This window comes from Lepeophtheirus salmonis, chromosome 12 (genome assembly GCF_016086655.4).
Source record: "Lepeophtheirus salmonis chromosome 12, UVic_Lsal_1.4, whole genome shotgun sequence".
Taxonomy (NCBI): Eukaryota; Metazoa; Arthropoda; class Copepoda; order Siphonostomatoida; family Caligidae; genus Lepeophtheirus; species Lepeophtheirus salmonis.
This window is the reverse complement of record NC_052142.2, coordinates 510886-527414: the sequence shown is the minus strand read 5'-3', so window position 1 is coordinate 527414 and position 16529 is coordinate 510886. Positions and strand designations below refer to the sequence as shown.

General features: G+C 29.5%; 1 long non-coding RNA gene across 2 annotated transcripts; it reads right to left on the bottom strand.

The window, feature by feature from the left end:
* Window positions 1-13921: 13921 nt before the first annotated feature.
* On the bottom strand, window positions 13922-15580 carry LOC139906799 (uncharacterized). 2 transcript variants are annotated; one of them, XR_011782747.1, is made up of 3 exons: window positions 14890-15580; window positions 14698-14837; window positions 13922-14635 (listed from the first exon to the last, which is right to left on the bottom strand). It is a non-coding gene; the product is annotated as an uncharacterized lncRNA (long non-coding RNA). The 2 variants fall into 2 exon arrangements; XR_011782746.1 differs by having other exon boundaries at window positions 13922-14837.
* Window positions 15581-16529: the final 949 nt, after the last annotated feature.

Here is a 16529-nt window from a genome sequence, read left to right as displayed (position 1 = left end):
CTAAGTGTTATGACTTTCTGTAGCCTGGGCTATTATAAGTATAGACTGCTTCAGGGCACTGGTGTCTCCTCTATGTGATAATGAAAATTATTAGTAATAAGAATCTTGTAAACAATGGGCATGTTAAAAAAAAGAAACGGAAAATCAACATGGTAACCCTGACAATTTAAATAATTATATTTTTTATAAAAAATTATTAAATGGGAATGGACACTATTGATAATTATGGATTAAACTTTATTTTTCATTGTTTGTTATCAAAAAGATATTATTTTCATCACTCTTCATTTTCAGTATATTTTAATTCATGCCTAGCTAAATGGAGTAACTATATAATAATTAAAACAAAGTTATGCTGAGATTCGATCCTGTTTTATAAATTTCCTCTTTTATTTTATTGTGTACATTATTATTATCTTTTTTTTGAAAATAAAGACGAGCTGATTTTTTTAAATTCAGATCTTAACATTGGGGACCCTGAATAATCAAAATGCCTCCCAAAAAATATATTTCTACCATTTCAGACAAAGAGGTCAAAAATTTAACTTTGATCTTCGAGAATCGTGTTAGAATTTACTGTTAGACAGATCAGTCCAAATCAAATTAAATGTAGTTTGATGTCATTAACTTTACCAAATAAGTCTTTCGATGTATTCTTATAAATAAGGAAGGTCTCACTTATGATTTGGCAAGAAAACGATTTTTTTTAAAATATCTTAGCGAATTGTAAGATTTCTTGAGATCTTATTCTCATGTGATTCATCTAAACTTTCTCATGGGGAAGTGAAATATGAATTTGAATATGTTCTGGATGAGGTGTTAATTGAAGATATCCGAATTCCCAAATTCAAAATATCCTCAAGTATCAGGAAGCATATTTGGGAACACTTTTACGTCTTTCTACCGAAAAATTAATACAAATAGGTCATGCAGTCAATGAGATATGGGATACATCTATAGTTTTTGTCGAAGACTCGTGTTTTCCATTCTCTGTCAGTTCAGTTTAGCAAAAATCCAATTGCAATTTTTGAAGTGTAAGGGAGAAAAAACAATTGGCTATTATATATATACCCTGGCTACATGGTACTGAGATATTAAGTAAACCAACAACTTTATTTTTGATTAGACAAACTCTAATTAATTTTCTTGTTAATACAGGTGCTCAATAACAATAGGTAAAAAGTTGTAAGTAAAAAAATGTTCTTTTTCCATTAGATATAAAGGCACCTTAGTAAAAGTTCTTGGTACTAAAACTCTTAGATAAAAATTACAAGTTTCCCGAAAATATCATAGGGTAGGATACGTATTTTAATGGAAATTAGGATGCCAGTTGCCATGTTTTTAAGTACTTTAAGATTCATAAAAAGTTATTTAAATCATACTTGTACTTCAAGAGTCAGTACTATGGAATCGAATATTTAATAGAACAAATTTTTTAAATTTCAAACGGTGTTAATATAAGGAAAATATCAACAAACCTCCTTCTTCTTATAAGTATCAATTAATCAATTAAAATTTCCTCCTGTTATAGGCTTCACTCATATATACGCTTTATAAAATTAACACCTACGAATGAATGATAAGAGAAAAACGCCGAATACCTCCCATAGTGAATGGTATGATGATTAACAAAAGAATTTTTAAAGTATTTTAACGAATAGTATACCTTCTTTTGCTGCATTGAGCATTGCTATTTTATGCTCTTCTGTAAAAATAATACAGTCTCTATGAATGTAAAAGTTTTACTAACCTTTATACGAAAAAATATATTTTACAAAAATAAGAAAATTCATAAAAATCTGGTTATTATCTTAATATGATTTTGAATAATAATATAATACTATAAAATTTAAGATACATGGTATTCAAATAATTTTTTGTAATTGTAGTATAATAAGTTATATTTATAATAGTGTATTCTAAATGCTCTTTATTAATCATTATTATCACTTCATTCTAGAGTTTCTTGGGTTTAAAATCATAAGCATCAACAGATGAAAAATAATAATAATCGTATATCTATTAATTTTAAGTTATTCAAAGAAAGAAAAAAATTTAAAATATTTTTTCACCTTTTTTGTTATTACGATATCAAACGGTGTATAGACAAGAAATCCCACCCAAGGTGTTAAGTCATGCGGTTAATAAGATTACAAAAAAAAAAAAAATGTAGATGCATTAACATTGATTTCAGTTTCTGTCATAGAAATAAATGTTAAAAAGTTTAATAAATGCTTAGAAGTTCTAAATATTTGTGAAATAACATAAAATCTTTGTAAAATTTTAATTATACAAAAATTTTGATAAAACTTCTGCTGTTTTTATATTGAATAATTATTGATTTTATCTTTAATTAAGAACTTTATCAGTCAAATTGTGAATATTTTTTATGGGACACACTTTTACGTTTATATATAAAAACCATGATTTATCAATTTTAAAATAAATTATATATATTAGAGGATATAATTAGCTGTCGATATGTCCCATTCGCCACCATTAGCACACAGTAGGAGAAGAGGATTGAGATCGCGCACATCCCCCCCTCCCGTGCAGGATTGTCCCAGAAAGCCATTGAAGAGCAGATTGGGGCCTCGAGATATATAATTTACAAAGTCTCTATGCGGTTGAAGGTCAGAAAAGACCTCAGATATTTGTTAGGAGCAAACAGGAAACTCTCCATGTCCGGCATTATATAAATCACCAAAAACTTCAATAGAATACAAGTAATCAAGTGTAAACAAGTACACAACAATGGTGTTTAAGCTTTGTGATGCATATAAACTTCTTTCCTAATTCACTCAAGATTCTGCCATGGACTTTAATACTTTGTTGTGTTATAATGGGTAAATAATAACGGTTGGTCTGCTATATGCTAATACACTTGTGAATACTTATTAGGTTATTTTCTTTAAAAAAGTATGAAAAAAGTAAGCACATTTACAATATTAAAGTTTGTAAATAATATTCTTTTGGTGAGAAAAAAATCCAAATTTTAGATTGACTGAAGTTTAGAGTAGTTATTCAATTCTATGTATTAAAATCTTTTTATTTTAAATTACTGAAAACTACAAAAATAGCTCCATTAATCATTACATAGAAATTAACTGAAAAAGACAAACGAAAAGGTAAGACCATGCGGTAGTCAAATTTTCTCGAAAAAAAAAAATCATATTAACATAGGATACCTATTTCATTGACAAAAAATCTAAGTGTAGCCTCTCTTGGCAATTCGTTTTTGATTAGTCATGAAAATTCCTATAAAATGTATTAAGAAAGTATTTACTGGGTAATCCATTGAAATCTGAACATTTACTAATTCAATAATTAATTAAGGTTAAGTGATTAAAATGAATTCATATTTCGATATATTGAAGCATAAACAATAACTAACATAACAAAAAAAATTCGAGCTCTCTAACTTACGTAAAAGTCGAGAAAATAAAAGTTGAACCTGATCAACGAATTTCCATTCGTGCACTCCAACCAGTTGGGCATCTCCAGGAGCACCATCTACGCTGTCAGCAAGTCCAAAATGTTGAAGAGGAAGAAGGGGTCTTTTGAAAAGGCCAAAATGTATTTGGGGGAGTTAAAGAAAACAGCCAAGGCCAATCCCCTCAAGTCCACGAGCCCCCATGCAAGAGATTTCGGGTTTCACAACAGACTGTCCAGATAGCTAAGTGGATTAAAAAAAAACCTTGTGAGGGCAGATAGGCCACTTTGGACTCCAGCAATAAAAAAGCCGTTGCAAGACTCTTGAATGAGTTTTGAATGACTCTTCTGAGTTCTTTTGAACTCATTTTTCATACTTTTGATCACCTCTACTGTGTTGACTACCCCTTGTGGGTGTATGTCGAGGGGAAGACCTGCAGTGCCCTTCATCCAAACACCGAGGCCTCAAAGCCACTGTAAGCCAGCACTGGAATTTCATGATAGAGGACTACATTTGAAGTAGATGCCAGGCTTTGCACCGCCGCCTGGAAGCCATTATTGCCGGCTAGATTAATGATTAAGAAAGCTCAGACACACATATTTTTTTAGTATTAATTTGGTTCAATTTCTATCGTTAATTAATAAATGTTATCTTGTTGAAGTTAACAATTCAATGTATTAAGACCACTTGGTATCTACTTCTAATATAAATTTAGCGATCGGGTTTGATAGTTTCACGATAAATAAATTATTAGGAGTAACTAGAAGGTAGAACATATTTTTATGGGTATCTTTTGTATTAGACAACTATTATCATGTTCCTACTACAAAAAAAATATTTAACATAAAAATTTAAGGTTTTCATAATCATGTGACAATACACTACAAGGGTGGTCTTTATTTCATTTTCTCTTTTTCATTATTTTCTTTTTTTTTACCGACAAAGAAAACATATTTTCCATGTTTTTTACGCCTCGAAGAGCTGTAGAGTCATCTTTCTTTTCTCAATATTTTGGTACAAAAATAGTTTACATTTGCACGAAACTTATTTAAAAAGACTCGGGTTTTAACATTCACAATTTCTGGCTATGGTTCTTAATTAAAGATAAAAAATGTAATTGTTCAATTTAACCTTCCGTTAGTGAACTAAGATATTATACACCCCGAGATCTATAAAAATGCTTCTTATTCTTTTGTATCTACATTTAATACGAATTCATTCAGTGTGCTCCAGAAACACTCAAACAGACAATATGCAATTTTTATTCATCTTGACAATGCCTTGTTCAGGATTTATTCGTTTATTTATCGATTTTTAATTTAATTTAAGTCAAGATGTTTTGCATAAAAGTGGTTCTTTTGTTTTTCAATAAGATTTTTTAGATTCTTAATTTTTTCTGTACAAGGGCAAATGATAAATGTTCAGAATACTTTTTTTATAAAGGATCTATTTTTTCTCGATATTTGATAATCATTCATGTATTTTTATCATTTTAAAGTATGTTCTATTCTAGTAAAAAGTATAATAGAATAGTTAGAAAAATGATAAAAAGCTTAAATGACGTAATTATTATAATCATACAACTGTCTTTTATATAATTATATATAAATTTTATATATATATAATAACTATCGCTAATTATAGACAACTACAAAAAAGTCAATTTTACTTGAGTTCTATTATTTATATTATAATTATATTTATATTAATTTTAATTTTATCAATATTGTCAAGTTAACAAAGTCGATTTATAATTAATTGTACGCTTACTTTCCCGCAGATCTCTTTATTTAACTTCCCGTTGCTTGCCGCTTTTTTTATAGATTTGATTGGTCGTACAAGATTAAAAAGAAGAAAAAAAAACCCAGGAAAATAAGAAAATAACCGACAAATTCAAATGGAGAATTCTTTTTGTTATTCACGTAATTCATAGAAGACAATAAAATAAATAAAAAAATAGAATTTTAATGTAGATAAATAAACTCTACCTAGATATGTATATCAGAGTAAAATGACTCATTTAAAAAAATATCCTATGTTGGTTTCAGATTTAAAATAAGACCATACCGATTTCCTCTAAATAACAAATATTGAGTACAATAATAAAGGGGCAATCCCTAATACCAAGTGGTCTATTGAAATTTGAACAATTTGAAATTGAAATTTCAACAATTTTTTCAACAAGTAAATCCGTTGATTTTTTTGGATGGCTTGTTTTTGTGGAATTTGTGGAAGAATGAATTTTCTTTTCCTTAGTAGTCATTGTTATTTAATTTCTGAGTAGGGAATATGCTTTTCTAAATATATTCAAAACCTGATTGAATATTCCTTTGTGCTCATAAAAGACAGCGTAATCTGGAGGATTTGTTGCGTAGTTATAATTGTAAGTCATTGTTGGACACAGAGTAGAATTGGGGATCTACCTTGTAGTAGTTCTAGCAAATGTTTATTTCCTTTATCTTTCCTCGCTTATCCCAGCTGATTTTAGCTGATCTAATGAAACTTCATGTTTATTATTCTTTTTTGCCTCCAAAACATTCTTCAAATTATCCGAGTTACCATGTTTCTTTAGTAGCAAATGTTCGTTAAAAGTAATAAATATTTCATTTGAGTTTTTATCGAAAATGAAATATTAATGACTTCAACAATAATAATCACAAATGATATCTTTTATATGACCAAATCTAATGTTGTTATGATTAATTAGGGAAATTTTGAGTTCAAATTAACTGTCCATAAAGAATAAAATTTACTTAAAATTTGGGTTAACATTTTTTTTTTGTCATCCAAAACATATCATATATTTATATAAATCTAGAAGCATTAATCATAAAGTAAAGAGGTTAATAACAGACAAAGAAATATCAAACAATTAAAATTAGGTCAACAACACTAGGATAAAAACAAAAAGTAAAACCGGCAAATCCAGATATATGATTTAAAAAAGCAAATCATGAAATCTTGATAGAGTTTTTTGCATAAAATTATTAGTAATATACTAATATTTATTACTAATATTGTGTATTACATATTATTATTTATTTCCCAATCGATGAAGAGGGAGTTGAAGATTACAATTAGCGGAGAGGCGTAGTCATCATAGAGAGGGAGTTCTTGGTTCTTGTGCTTCACTACGTACAATATGCATTGTATTTTGGAGATTAGGTCCTCAATCTTCCACCTATTCTTACATCGTGAGGACGTAACAATGAAACAATCCGAGGGATTCAGTCTCTCCTTGGGTTAACATTTAACCAAAGTTCCTTAACTACGTCAAAAAAAGGAGGTTTACTAACGGAGGGTTATTCACCTTGTAACTATTAAATTAATTTTAGTGTCTTTGTATATCCTACTCAATTTCGACTAGAATTTATATACCCTCAGGTTGTAAGCCTGTAGATCTTTCCAGAAGTATCACTAATTGAGCGAAGTATAACTTCAGAGAAACAATACGTTAATGCCTGTAACATCTACCTTGTATTGCAAAACTATGCCCCATGTTTCTCCTGTATTCGTAACTCAGGTTTAGAATAGACAGACAAGTTGTAAGGTTGTCTGACCCCCACGACAGTTTTACCATGTTGTATGATTTTATAATATTGTTATTTCTTAGATTTATGTATAATAATTGTTTTACTTATCCATGCATCGTTTGAGATGGCTAATTGTCACCTTTTCATAATTTTATATAACTTCATATATTTTCTTCCTCAATTCTTGATGATGAGTATCAGCAACATCTCTCTCTGATGTATTTTCTAAATTGAAGGAACTGGTGCAACATACATGGTAGCTGTTTCCCAGGAATGACTTTATCCTCTTTGACTTCCTCTTTATGGCAGGGTCGATCTCGAACAGGAGATTGGAACTCCTGAGTTGATTGTACAATCACCTCTGAGACTGTCACCATCTGCTCTTGATTTCCAGCACGTCCACATTGATTGGTCCATTTAGATTCTACTATTTATTTTTCAGCAACGTTAGACTCTAATAGAGCAATTTGTTTTATTGAGTGTAAACATTTTCTGCCATTTGTGAAGCTTAGTGTTGCTGGATTGACAACGTTGTCCAGGTTTTTATGGACTTTAGTGATTCTTGCTTAATTCCATTAATTTTTTTCTAATGATTCAGATTTAAGACTCCTTTATAACTGATAAGACAATTCAGGCAACCATTCTTGACTTAATGTAGTTTCCTTACATGACATTGTAAAGATTTAGAGCAAAAGCTAATTATGTAGTAATGTCCGGCGATATTACTCCTTATTAAGAGCATCAAAAAAAGATTTCTCCCGGTTATTTATGCTTGTATAACAACATACTATTATCATGAAGGATTCCCACGATTGCTAATTATAATGCTACACCCAATGCAACTACCCCCGTTGTTGTGAACATTTAAGTCGTTGTTTTTTTCCTTTTTATGAGTTTTCTGAATACCATTTCTTGGAGCTTATGAACCATACCTAATCCATAAGTGATAAAAAAGTAATATTTATTGACTATGTAATATTAGAAAACCTAATGATCACACCCTTTAAGTGAAGAAAACTAGTGTCAGACAAACTAGTTGCAAACCATTCAAAGCTGTAACCCCCGTTGTTGTGACCATTTAAGAAGTTGTTTTTGCGTTTTATGAGTTTTCTTAACACCATTTCTTGGAGCTTATCAACCATAGCTAAGCCTTAAGTTAAGAAACTAATGTCAGACAAACTAGTTTCAAACCATCCAAAGCTACTACCCCCCGGTTGTTGTGATCATTTACGCAGTTGTTTTTGCCATTTAATGAGTTGTGTGTCATAATTCTTGATATTTTTTTATATTCATATTTTATGGTCAGATTTTAAAATAATGAATAGTTACTGTTAGATGGTACAAAATTCAGAGTTCCATTTCGAAATTAGTTAATATTTGATACTTTTTAAGGATAACTTTGATCGTAATTTGGTGTGGACGACTCAAAACATACTAAAAATTATCTCAACTTCACAATTTACTATGGGGGTATTTCTATAAATGACATAATTACCAACATCCTCCATTAACTTAATGATGGTTCCTCGGGAAAGGATGGGTTTACCAGTGTATTTCTCCATAAATTTATTAAATGTAGGATGATTAGCAATGAATAAGGGTATATTACATGCAATAAGCATCTTTGTAAGATCAGAGTTAAAGTCTGACTTGATGTATTCATCATTAACTTGATTTTTTAGATGAATATCCATGCTCTTGATATGAGATGAGGATAATGAGTGGCGTGGAATTCTAGACAGGGGACTAAAGGCACATTTATATTGACAAATCTGACAAGCCATCTGTTTCTCATCCGGTAAGTATTTTCCAAATTCCTGGGCCTCCATTTTCATAAATCCAGACAGAAGGCAAAGTTATTTTAGGCATGTTATTCAGTTCTTTATCGACTATCAGCATCTAATATTAAATTAATATTGAATAATAAAGGCGGGAATGATAACGTTCTTGATAGAAGAGGATGTATATTATTTAATCAATAATGCCACAGTATTTCTTCTCTTCTCCTCGCACGCTTTTGTATTCTTACCAAAATTATCACCCTTTTGTATCACCCTTTTTGATTGAGTTGGTATATGACTTTAAACATTTTCTGCTAATACATAAACATTTAAATATTCTTGACTCCATCTTGTCCAAATATCTTTCCTGATTTTTTTCCATGTTACCGTAGGATACGGTGTACAACATTGATTCATTTGGAGTGTTTATTACACCCTTTTGAAGACCATGAATCAGGAGGGTTGGAGTAATAGCTGAAGGTTATAGAGGATCCCGATCGGCAACTCCCAATTATTATTTATGATACTTGTTATTTCTATAATCAAAGTTTCTAAACAATATCTTAACATATCTCATTCTTATTTTATCTATTTTTTTAAATTTTTATTAGTATGGATATAAACATTTTTGTTATATATATTGTATCAATAAACTTGTGTATTTTTACTGTAAAATACTATACAAAATTTAGGTTAGTGACTAGTTATTTCTTGTAATTGCATTGAAATTCTTACCGGAATTCCGTTTTTAGTAAAGTCATTTTCAGTATCATTGGCAAATGACATATGTTTTGATTTAATTTTAGTCAGAACCTTTTTCCACATAGCTAATGCTCTGTTATAATTATTATTCATTTGATGACCTTTAGCACTAAGATCTGTCCATAACATTTCGACGAACCAGCATCTTCATGAGGAATCATATACTCCTGTATCTTTCATATGTTTATATACATGGAAGTCTATATCTGTAAATGATTTATCATCAGGTTCATGCAGACTTATCTATACATTTCCTCTTGACCATAATTTGTCAAAGTCAAATTTTTCAAGTATATCATTATAAATGGTTGTTATTTCATAATTTATATGATCAACTTCTTGAGAAAATGGTATTATTACTTTTGTTATATTGTCAATTCCTATCGCACTTCTCAAAACCCAACCCAACTTTGAAAATTTAGCAGAGGGGATTGGTATTTCTGGAGTCTTTGCTCCTCTTTTATGAGTTGAGAATAAATGTTTTAGCAATCAGAAATTTGAAAAAGTCTTTTAACTTTAGTAAGATGAATTTCTGTATAAGTATTATCTTTGAAAATATTTTTTTACTTAAGATTGATAAGTATTGGGTGAAGTTATTCTACAACTTCATTAATTGTAGTAGGTGCCATAAGTTCAGTTACTCATTAAATGAAGCATAACATACATTTCTCTAGTTGTAATAGATATATCATTTATCTGCAACGTTCATTCACAGAACGTTGGGAGGGTCATTAACACTCAACTTTTTAGTAGTCTCTTTTTTTATAAGAGATATATTAGAAACAGTCAAGTATTGTTCTTACCTTGACGACTTTTTGTTAAATTGGTTCACTAAATAACACATAATAGTAATATTGATAGTTGCTTCTTCTTCTGGGGTTGAATTAATGGGAGTAGATTCTTGGAATAATTTCCAAGGCTCGGAATCCTCGACCGATATCGGGGTAGAATGTTTATCTTTTTCATTTTTTTGGAGATTTGATGGTATTTGATTTAAATACAGACTTTTATTTCTATATTTTCTTCATCCATTTGAGGATTCTCTTTTTCTATAAACTTTGTTCATATTAAACGGATAGTTTTAATCTCTTTTTCGATGGATGCTTCTTCCTCCGAGGTTAACTTGGTGAAGTTATGTTCTTGAAATATATCTTAAGGTTCAAGACTTTCAAAGTATCTCGGGGTTGAATGATTTTCTTCATCTATTTTGTGTTTTTTTAATATTTTCTATAATAAATAAAGAAAAATTTAAGTTTGAATTATTATTTCAGCTTTCAAACAAAATAATTTTTATAATTAATATTTTGTAAGTTATTTACGGTATTTGAATTAAATAGATAGATTACTTTCAAAATGTCCTCCAATAAGTTATATTAATTCGTTTGTGTTTAACACAACTCTCAATATAACTAAAAAAATATATATATTGGTCCACAATGAGCTCTTTAAGCTTCAAAGCCCCTGGGTTTTATAAGCTTTTTGAGCTTCTAATACCTCACTACAATCCCTTCTTTTACTCAAAGTCAGATCGATTGGGAGTATTGTTACAATAACCCTCTTGTTTTAAGTTATATTAATTTTAACCACCAATTGGTCTGTATTAAACACAACTCTTGATATCTTTAAAAAAATGGTGTTACAATGAGCTATTTAAGTTTCAAGATTCCTGCGTATGGTTTTATAATTAGCTCTATAAGTTTCAAATACCACACAACTAATGACTTTTTTATTGAGAATAATTATAATTTATTGTTAGTTAATAAAATTTGGGCAAAAATTTTTGAAATAAATAGAATATTACTTTCAACGAGAATCATTTTGACTCATAAATGTTAAGAAAAACTCCATTCTTAACATTCTATGGTTGAATATAATAATTAATAGGTCGTATTCACTATATTATTAATATAAATCTACAGTGAAGAAAAATAAGTATTTGATCTCTTGTCGATTTTGTAAGTTTGTCCACTTCAAAAGATTTTCAATAAGATTGAGGTCTGAAGACTGGATATGGTCGTAAGTTTTGGCTTATCCATTTTCAGTTCCCTGCCCTGAGGTAAGGAGGTTGTCACCCAAGACTTTCCCGAGGATGGTACATCCTCCCTTCGATGTGGTGAAGTTGTCATCTCCCCTTGGCAGGGAAACACTCGCTATGCACAATGTTTCTAACCCCATGCTTGAAGATGGGGATTTTTCTGCCTCCCAACACTTTTGTTTGCTCATATAATCAAATGTCCCTCACTGTCAAGATAAACCTACCATTAAAATTATAAAGTGTTCTTTTCTTTGACAGTGGGCAAACTTACAAAATTGTGCAAGTCATCAATTCTCCTCTGTAGGTTGTTTTTCAATTATTATCATAATTTATCATTACTTATTAAATATAACAATTAATATCAACGCCATAGTGTTTAACTTTGAAATGTCATTGGGTCATGTTAGAGCTGCTTCCAGATTATGAATATTCATCTATGACGATGTCGAGGAATGTGATATTGTATAACTTTTAGTATTACACTAAATTAATCTCATAAAAACTGTTAAAATATTATAAACCAAGAGATTAATCAAATATAGATGTGATTTAATCATCAACTTCTGAATATTTCTATAATAAACAAATTAGCCAATAATTTCTTGAAATCAATCGGAGAATATAACTATTAATCGATCTTATGTTATGTCATGTTAATATTTATAATAGCTACATGATGAATAAAATTGTATGATTTATATGAAACTTTTAGAAAAAATTAAGGGAAAAAAATAGATTATTTATAAATTTACTTGATTTATTTATTAATAGGAACTCAATCGAAATTTATGAATTTAATGATCGAATCTTATTAGTTAATTTAGTAGACTTACTTTTATCTCATAAATTCTTTCTTTTTCTAACATCTTGGCTGTTCATTTTATCTAAGAAATTATTCAATTTGGGATTATTTTACATTTTGCTATCATTATCCAAGACAAATGTTATTTTTTAATTTAAGTATTTACAGTAACAGCAAATAAATACATGTCTTGAACTCTTAAATGTAAATATTGTGTTTTTATAGTATTTTTTTTTTAAAATGTAATATTTGATACGGATGAATTGTAGTCAAGTACATGACATCTGTTGGTGTGCTGAGTCCAGCTCTATCCATTGTATCCAAAAATGAATTTAGGTTATAATTTGTCCCAATTTCATCGACATAAATAAGCTCATTTTCAGTTCAACGTAATATTTTTGTTGTATAAATTTCATTATCCTAAAGGCTATAAATCCACTGATGTAATAAATTACATTTTATATTCTGGTAATCTCATCTAAGTCTTTGATATATATTTGAGAAATCATTCACAAAAATGTTTATGAATCATTTTCAATATTTTGTAAAGAAGAGTTGAATCGAAAAATTTATTTTAATTAACTTAAGGACCTAATGATAATTTTCAATAAGGATCTGATTCCATTTTTTTTTCACTCTCTAAAAAATGTCTTCAACTAAAAAGTAATTACTACCACCAAGTTGACGATACCATCTGAATCTCCTTTCAACGGGGTCATAATTAATATTCATGGGTAATATAAATTTTAAATGTAGGAGATAAGTCTTCGGCCAATCCTTTAACTGTGTGAATTGCAGTTTGAAATGTTTTATTGGATAAACTGATGTGCTTACCAGATATTATTTTCGATTATAAGAACTCTTCTTTAATGAAATTAGATACTATATTTGCATTATTTGATCGTTAGAAATAGGTTTTCTACTGCCACCCCTTAATTTTATATGAAAATCTTTCTATGTCACTTTGTAATTCTCCGTTATTTTTACCATAATGTTTTATGATAATTACTTGATTAGTTAATTTATGCGCATAATTGATACACATGCCTTTTGAAAGATAGGTTTCATGTCGTCTAATTTTGCAGTTAAAGTAATTTTTTTAATTTCAAAAGATGGGAAGACGAAATTTTGACGGCATAAAAAAAATATAATAGAAATTTTTGATCATATGCACTGGCTCTACATATATGTTATTATCTCCTTCTATTCAATATTTTTTGTATGGCAACTTGTAAAGTATTAAAAAGAGGGCATACTCCTTCTCTAGAGCGCTGCCTGGATTATAATTATAGTTGATAATATTGTAGAGAAAAACGCGTGCGAGGAGGAGGGGGAAAAAAAGACATATGGTATCATTGTTTAAAATACTGATGTGATTATCATCTGCCTGCTTTATTATGATTTTTGAGGGTATAACGAATGTATTTATTAGCAAAATGTTTAATGAAGATATACTACGTATAATTGACTTTGACGTTTTTATCCGTTACAGTAGATTTGAAAACGTCACACTCCATGAAATTGTAATTCATTATGAACCTTATTCTCAGAATAATAGCTAATGAAACGACGAAGTAGAGTATTTGAAATATATTTGAAGCTCAAAGTTTAAAAAAGAAGGCTTTAATGAAATATAATCTACATACTAAAAAATAAACCATTAAACATTTAAGTTAAATATACAAAATTAAACAATTAAAATCATATAACTATTAATAATAATAAATTATAAATAAAGAATATTGAAATAATAGATTGATCCAGATAATTTTTTCTTGGTCTAACATCGGAATTCAGTTAAATATGTCATAACTTTAGGTTGCAATACACAAGCGAGACGTGGAGTTTAATCAAAAAGATAATCACCCCTCTTCTTCATGTGGAAGTTGCTATATACAATTGTGCACAGGATAGATATATCTCTACCGATGAGATCTAACTAATTATTAATAATAAAGTAAATGTCAAAATCATAAAATTAGACAATAAATATATTAATAAAAAAATGTTAGAAATAAATTCATCTTAAAGATTTAGAGCAAAAGCTAATTATGTAGTAATGTCCGGCGATATTACTCCTTATTAAGAGCATCAAAAAATATTTCCCCCCGTTATTAAGGTATGCTTATATAACAACATACTATTATCATGAAGGATATACACAATTGTTAATTATAATGCAACACCCGATGTAACTACCCTCGTTGTTGTGACCATTTAAACAGTTATTTTTGCCTTTTATGAGTTTTCTGAACACCATTTCTTGGAGCCCATCAACCATAGCTAAGCCTTAAGGGATAAAAAAGTAATATTTAATGACTATGTAATATTGGAAAACCTAATTATCATACCCAAGTCTTAAAACGAAGTAAGTAGTCTCAGACAAACTTGTTGCAAACCATCCAAAGCTACTACCCCCGTTGTTGTGACCATTTAAGCAGTTGTTTTTGCCCTTTACTGAGTTGTGTATCATAATTCATCATATGTTTAGCTAAAATAGAATCATATTTTATGGTTAGATTTAAAAAAAATTGAATACTTACTGTGAGATAGTACAAAATTCAGAGTTCCATTTCGATATTCGTAAATACTTTTACTGATAACTTGATCGTCATTTGGTGTGGATGACTCAAAACATTTTATATGTATTTCTATAAATGACATCAGTAACAACATCCTCCATTAATTTAATGATGGTTCCTCGGGAAGGGATATGTTTACCCTTGTATTTCTCCATAAATTTTTTGAACGTAGATGATTAGCAATGGATAAGGTTATATTACATACAATAAGCATCCTTGTGAAATCAGAGTTAAAGTCTGACTTGATGTATTCATCGTTAAATTGATTTTATAGATGAATATCCATACTCTAGTTATGAGATGAGGATAATGAGTGGCGTGTAATTCTAGACAGGGGACTAAAGGCACATTTATATCGACAAATCCGACAAACCATCTGTTTCTCATCCGGTAAGTATTTTCCAAATTCCTAGGCCTCCATTTTCAGAAATCCAGACAGAAGGCGACGTTATTTTAGGCATTTTATTCAGTTCTCTATCGACTATCCCCATCTAATATTATTATATTAATATTGAATAATAAAGGCGGGAATGATAACGTTCATGATTGATAGAAGAAGATGTGTATTATTTAATCAATGATGCCATAAGTAATTCTTCTTTTCTCCTCGCACGCTTTTGTATTCTTACCAAAATTATCACCCTTAATTATAATACAAAAGAAAGAATATAAAAAAAGTGAAGAGAAGAAGAACATTGAATAATAATAAAAAATAATTGTCAATACTTGTGACAGGATTAACGAAGCAGTTTCTCTTGGAAAGCCGTAATAAATATCCAAAACAGCAATGTGGAGTCTCTGATTTTAAGTCAGAAATAACAGAGCCTGACTTCTTATTATATTTTACTTAGGACAATGCCATGGCTGCTGAAAGTCATAAAGCTATGGTTCATGAAGCACAAACCTGTTATACTTCGTTTATAGATGAAGTTATTCAATTATCCTCGAAGTTATCTATAATTAAGAGAGTGCTTATCCAAATAAGGAGATGGGCTCAAAAGAGCTTATCCAATCTCTAAATGTAAGTAGAGAAGAATCGAATTTGGCAGAATATCTCTTAGTTAGATGTGAAAAATAATCCAGGTGAAAAATAATTCCAACCTCCTCTACGTGGTATTGAGATAAGGATTTGCATAAAGGAGTGAAGGCATGGCTACCCCTCCCTTACTTATCTTCATCAACATCAATTAATTGCAAGCCAGCACCATACCTCATAAGATAGTGAACAGATTAAGACAACCACTAAAAATCCTATTCGACTAAGGTGTTTCCATTTCATGCATTAGCGAAAACATCTTAATTACTTTCAAATTCAAGAAAATCCATGACTCTAGACTATACAATTTCTAAAAAGCTACCAGATCTTTTACAGAGCTGTAGCTATTGTAAATTCAGTTACCTCGTTTTCTATCTTAAGAATCTAGCATAAAAGCTTATATTGTAAGTGTATTTTCAAGAAAAATACAAAGCTTTTTTTGGGCTAAAATGGGTCTAACGAAAACTTCCAAGATCATATTCATTAAATAGGAATTAATAAAAAATGAGGCTCAATGAATAAGGAAACAAATCTTCCACTTCTATCAATAGAAATAACATTTTTT